Raw genomic sequence first — 6,762 nt, forward strand, 5'->3', positions numbered from 1 at the left:
CCAATTCGGGGAACCCTCTCGGTGCCTCGCGTCCCGAGCGGGGAGCCTTCATTCAGCACCGCGGTAGAAATCGTGTCCGTTCCCCTCAACCCTTTCTGAGAATCCCTCTCAGGTCCCCCAAATCCCTTCCGTCCTCAGCCGTGGACTCTATAGTCTGTTGAGAAACCCCCTGCCCCGAGCCCGGGTTCTTGGTTTGCCGCTGCCCGCAACCCCCTCCAGTGTGAGGAGTCGCCACCGTTTCCCTCACGCCCCGGCTCCCTCGTGTCAGCCCTACACGGACTTCTGTCTGGATTCGGGAAAGCAGGTTCCAGAGGCTCACCGCCCAACTCCCCACCGAGGCTGGGGGAAAGGTCAGCGCCTCCAGAGCCTCCCGTTTCCAGTTTAGGAGCCCGATGGCTCCGCTGTGCACCTTCCCCTCTGACTGACACCCCCCCACCTTTTTTTTTTGCAGAGTTCTAAGCCCCACTCCATCGGATTGGAAGAACCTAGGCTGCCTACCCACTGCGTTTGGAGTTACTTCTCTCGGTCCGTCTCAATTTAGAGTACTCCCATGGAGGCAAACGCCTTCCCGTCTTCCTTCTCCCCACACCCCCATCTTCTGGGTCTCTGAGATCCTCCAGTGCTTTCACCCCAGGCTCCTGGGGGCCATCTCATCCACGCCTTAAACTCCCTCGTCTAGACTGGGAACCCCGAGGAAGTCCATCCTGGATCACCTCCGGACCCAGGCCACTCTCCCTATCCGCCACCTCTCCAAATCCATATCCTCCCCTCAATTCCGTGGCCGAAACCAGCCAAGAAATGGTCAAAGTCAGAGGCTAAGGCAGCCACTCCTCCCCAAATTCCCAACACTGCTGGGGGTCTCAGTGCCACACAAACCCCTCCCTCCCAACTCACCTCCCACTGCTCCCCCCGCCCACTCTTCAATCCGCTCTGTGTAACCCAGTGACAATCCCTGATGACGAGCCCCTTGCTCACCTTGACCTCCATCCTCAAGTTAGCCACCTTTTATTAAAGTGTGCAGGAGCTCTGGGCAATGTAAAACCCTGACCTCTGGAAGGATGCCCATCCCCCTCCTCTCAGTATATTTTCCCTGCCCCCCCCCCCACTCCAGCCACCTCTAGTAGAACAGGAGAGACTCAGGTTAATGGTTTCCTCAGGGACCTTCTGGGAACACTCAGCAGGTATATCCTGCCACCCTGTGTGCATAACACTACAAACAAACTTGCTTTTTCCTGTTTTTATCATCTGACTGGTCCCACAATTTCTCAGAATCCCCTGAACTGGGGGTGGGGGGCACCCCACACAGGGTATTTCTCACCATCTTAATACAAACTGGAACATCAGGTGTGTCCTGGGAGAGACATGGATAAAGGTCAGCAGAGAGCACCTCTGGTGTTAGGGAACTGACCATTCCTGGGGCTCAATTTCAGGTTTCCTGTGTGTAAAACGGGGCCAGTGGGGAGGTGCGGGGAGGAGGGAGCCCCAAAGCGCCCACGAGCATCGATATAGGTGCTGGTGCTCTTGGGAGGGTAGGAAATGGGTAAGGGTCATTTGTGCAGAGCCAGCCAAGCCCGGTGAGATAGGGGCCATTTATTAGCATCCTCATGCAGGACCTCAGAGGAGAAAGTTTCTACTTGTTGTCACTACCTGTCACGTGTGGGATGAATTTACATAAGTCCCCTCCCACTGCAGGTTCTCACTGCAGGTTCTCATCCCAGTCTCATTGCTTCCTTCCACTTTGTTCACAGTAGGGTTGAGGAGTCCTTCTAGAGGTATAGCCCTCACAGGACAATGCAGCTGTAAATGGATGATCCTCACAGTAAATCTCAGCGGTATTAAGAAAAAACAATCTTTAGAGCAACTGGCCCAAACCCCAGAATTAGGAGATTAGAGGATTCGGTTCCAGCTCTTTCTCTCTTGTATGACACACCCTGAAAATCACTGAGAGAATTAAAGCATAAATTGCTTTATACTATAAAAAATCCTTTCGAGAAATACAGTGGGCAAATGACATTCCGCCCAAGCAACAAGAAGCAACTTGGCACATTCATTCATTCCACAAATACTTATTGAACACCTTCTACCTACCAGACACTGTCTTAGGTGCTATATTCCTACCACCTACCTTGGCGAAACTTGCTTACTAGAGACAGGAGTCAGATAATAAATAAATGGATAAATAAATTAGTGATTTGTCAGTTACATGTTGGTAAGCGCTGGGGAGAAGGAAGGGGGCTAGAGAGGGTGGGAGGCATGGGGGAGAGGGTGATAAGCAATTTTAAATCAGGAAAGTTCTCACAGGGAGGGTGATGTTTCAGCAAAGAATTGAAGGAAATGAGGTCCATTAATCTGTTATCCAGAACTCTCATTTAAGCAGAATTTCTGCATCTCTTAAGTGCAATGATAGTTGATATTCATAATTTGATTTCCCCTGCTCTAAAACAGTGGTTCCCAAACTTTAACGTGCATAAAAAAAAATCACCCAGTGATTTTCAGTAGACTCAGGGTAGACGGGGGCTCTGAAAAATGCATTTTTAAACAAGCACCTCTATCCGATGATGCTGATAGCTGAGGTTTTCCTTGGACCACTCTTGAAGAAACACTGCTTTAAAATATACTAAAGAGTCTTCTAGAATGACAACAATAACAAAATTAAAGATTAAATTACAGCCTGTGTGGTTTTGGTGTTGAGAGTATTTCACTGTGTTCTCATTCTTTGAAAATGCAATGCCCAAGCAAAACACTGGATTACCCAGAACATCCCATTTCTTGTCCATGCAGGAGAACGGAAATTTTACCGTAAGCTGATTAGGAGCCAAACATTTATAATCAGTCTGTTTTATACCCTTCCCCCCATTTTTGCCCTAACTTCTCTCTATACTTTTTACTTTTCCCAAATTCCTGGACTTGACCAGCAGGCAATTGGCTGGGGGTAATGAGAGCACTTGACCAAGAGTCAAAGGATCCATAGGTTGGTCCTGGAACCACCACTGTTTCTGGATGGGTGAGTCTAGGGATTTGCCACTCAGCCTTCTGGACTTCCACTTACTTTCAGAGTTGCTGCAAGACTTAAGTGAGATCATGCATATGCAAACACCTTAGAAATTCTGAAGCACTGTGGAGAGGTAAGGAGACACCGTGACTGTGCATTCCCAGGTCCAGTTAACTTGGTCCAGTTCAGATTCAGTTCCCTTCAAGACAGTGTGGAACTGGCATGAGGATGTACATATAGATCAATAGAATAGAACTGAGAGTCCAGAAATAAACCCTCACATTTACAATCAACTGATTTTTCGATAAGGGTACAAACACAGTTCAATGGGAGAAGAACAGTCTCTTCAACTGGATAACCACGTGCAAAAGAATTAAGTGGTACCTCTACCTCACACCGTATACAAAAGCCAACTCAAAATGGTGCAAAGACCTAAAACTAGAAAAAGAAAGATAGATCAGTTGGACACCTTTAAAATTAAAACATCTGTGCTTCAAAGGACACCATCAAGAAAGTGAAAAAAACAAACCAAAGAATAGGAGAAAAATTTTGCAAGTCATATATTTGATAAGGGACTTGTATCTAGAATATATAAAGAAGTCATACAACTCAATAATAAAAAGATAAATAACTCAATTTAAAATGAGCAAAGGGGTACTTCCCTGGTGGTGCAGTGGTTAAGAATCTGCCTGCCAATGCAGGCGACATGGGTTCAAACCCTGGTCCGGGAAGATAGCACATGCCGTGGGGCAACTAAGCCTGTGTGCCACAACTTCTGAGCCTGTGAGCCACAACTACGGAGCCCGTGTGCCACAACTACTGAATCCTGCGCACCTAGAGCCCATGTTCCAAAACAGAGAAGCCACCGCAATGAGAAGCCCGCGCACTGCAACAAAGAGTAGCTCCCACTTGCCGCAACTAGAGAAAGCCTGCGCACAGAAACGAAGACCCAATGCAGCCAAAAATAAATAAATAAAAATAAATAAAATTTTTAAAAATGAGCAAAGGATCTGAATAGACATTTCTCCAAAGAAGATATGTAAGTGGACAATAAGCACCTGAAAAAATGCTTAACATCACTAGCCATCAAGAAAGTGCAGATCAAAGCCAAAATGAGATATCACTTCATACCCACTGAGATAGCTATAATCAGAAAGATAGATAATACCAAGTGTTAGTAAGGATCTGGAGAAATCAGATCCTTTGTACACTGCAGGTGGGAATGTAAAAATGGTGTAGCACTATGGAAAACAGTCTGGAAAAGCAGGTCCTCTAAAGGTTAAACATAGAGTTACCATATAACCCAGCAATTCCACTCCTTGGTATATACCCCAGAGAGAAATGGAAACATAATCCACACAAAAACTTATACGTGACAGTTCATAGCAGCATTATTCATAATAGCCAAAAAGTGGAAACAAGTCAAATATCTATCAACTCTATACAATGGAATATTATTTGGCCATACAAAGGAATGCAATACTGAGACTTGCTACAACATGGATGAATCTTGAAGACTTGATGCTAAGTGAAAGAAGCCAGAAACAAAAGGCGACATACTGTATGATTCCATTTATATGAGATGTCTACAATAGGCAAATCCACAGAAACAGGAAGTAAAATGGTGGTTGTCTAGCGTTTGGGAGGTCGGGGGAGGGGGGAGATCTAGGGAAAGGGAAATGACTGCTAGTGGGTACAGGTCTCTATTTGGAGTGATGATGGTATTCTAAAATTGATCATGGTGATAGTTGCACAATTTTGTGAATATACTAAAAACTATTGAATTATAAACTTTAAATGGGTAGTTTGTACTGTATGTGAATTATATCTCAATAAAGCTGCTACCAAAAAAAAATCCCTTACCTATTATAAACCTTTCTCTTAGCCCAGTGTCTATACATCAAAATGAAATTGACTTTCTTTTGCCCCATGGCACTTTGTTTTTATCATTATTGTTATTATTATTATCATCTAGAAATTATTAAGTACTTTCCATTACCAGACATTGTACTAAGCACTTTTCAGGGATCTTCCCATCTCATTCTCCCAGCAATTCTTCACGGTAGGAACTCTTGTATTTTTATTTTACTGACCAAGAAAACAAGTCTTAGAGAAGTTTAGTAATTTGTCCAAAGTCACATAGTAAATGAGAAAAGTAATAGCTAAGACTTATTGAGCAATTACTATGTTCTAGGCACTGTATTAAGCATTTGTTTCATGAAACTCATTCAGTCCTTACAACAGCTCTATAAGGCAGGCCCCTATTTTACAGATCCCGAAACGGAAGCATCGAGAGGTAAACTTGCTAATAAAGATCAGATTGGTAGAAAGTGGGGGAGCTGAGATTTGAACTCAAGTCTGATGCCAGAATTTCCACCATGAACCCCTACATCATATTATCTACTTATTTGATATATAACAATGCACTTATTATAGGGGTTCTGCTGTCAGGCTGGTATGAGAGCTACTTAAGGGCAGGGTTTCTGTGCTAAGCCTCTCTGCAATCTCTTCCAACATCATCTCCATCCTCAGGACCATACCTTACATTAGATGTTCAATAAGTAGCTGCCTAGAACCAGTCAGTGTGGTAGCGCTGGAGGATGCCATGGTGAATGAGACAGGCAGCTATCCCTACTCTTGCAGGGCTTATAATCTAGAGCCAAATACAGAGTTATATTTACAGCTTTTTAAGCAAGTCATTTTAATCACTGCAATAATCCAACGCAGTAGGTTCTGTTAACATGACTATTTTACAGATGAAGAAACTGAGACTTGGATACCAGAAATGACATGGCCAGGGTCCCGCAGCTAGCAAATGTGCGGGGCCAGTCTAAACCCAGCTCAACCTGACTCAAACGTTACGCTACATTCTGTCTCCGTTTTTTCCCTCTGACTTTTCCCCCTTGCCGGGGCAGGGAGAGAATTAAATAAACTATTCTGCTTGCCCAGCTGAGAACACCCACAGTCTGTCCAGACCTGCTGACTCTCCCACTTTCTCACTGTCGCTTCCAATGACAGCCAGAGTCAGTTTGATGTGTTGGTGAAAGGGGGATGCTTTTGGAGTTTAACGGTTTCAGCACCTGAAGTCGCCTCTCTGCTGTAATTAACAATTTGATTTAGTCTGGTCAATTAATAATTCCACAATTCTGGGGCTGAAGACAAAGATGCTAAGGGCATGCCTCCTTTATTTTTTTAAATGTTTATTTTGGGAAACTGAAACTGCAGACCTGGAGAACAGAAACCGCAGGTCTGTCCGTGCTGACTGTGGGGGAAGGGATGCCAGTCTGTTGGCAGGGGCTTCCGGTTACACTCAGGCAAAGCATAAAGATGAAGGGCTGGCTAGAGGAGTGGGTCCCATCTATGAGTCCTGTCTGGGGAATAAATTGCCCTTTCCCTAGAGACCAGGTTTTCAGGTATCCCAGGGAAATCGTTTTTGGAGTCAGTGAATATAGTAGAAAAAGCATTAGACAGGGAGTCAGGAGCCTGGGGCTCGATCTCTAACCTTGAAGCAGGTTCTTCCCCTCTCTGAGCCCTAGTTTATTCATCAGCAAAATGGACGGCGGCCAAATTATTTCAGACATGAGAAATTGGTTTCATTTTTTTTTTCTGTTGATTAGTAGTGGCTGGGGCAGGGCAAGGATAGAACACTTTGATTGATTAGCGATGTCTGACATGGATACAGCTAATCCGGGAATACAGGAGGAGTGCTATATATCTGCCTTCCCTAGGCTATCCCTAAGTCTCTTCCAGTTTTGGTCTTCTAGGGACTC

This window comes from Mesoplodon densirostris, chromosome 15 (genome assembly GCF_025265405.1).
Source record: "Mesoplodon densirostris isolate mMesDen1 chromosome 15, mMesDen1 primary haplotype, whole genome shotgun sequence".
NCBI classification, from domain to species: domain Eukaryota; kingdom Metazoa; phylum Chordata; class Mammalia; order Artiodactyla; family Ziphiidae; genus Mesoplodon; species Mesoplodon densirostris.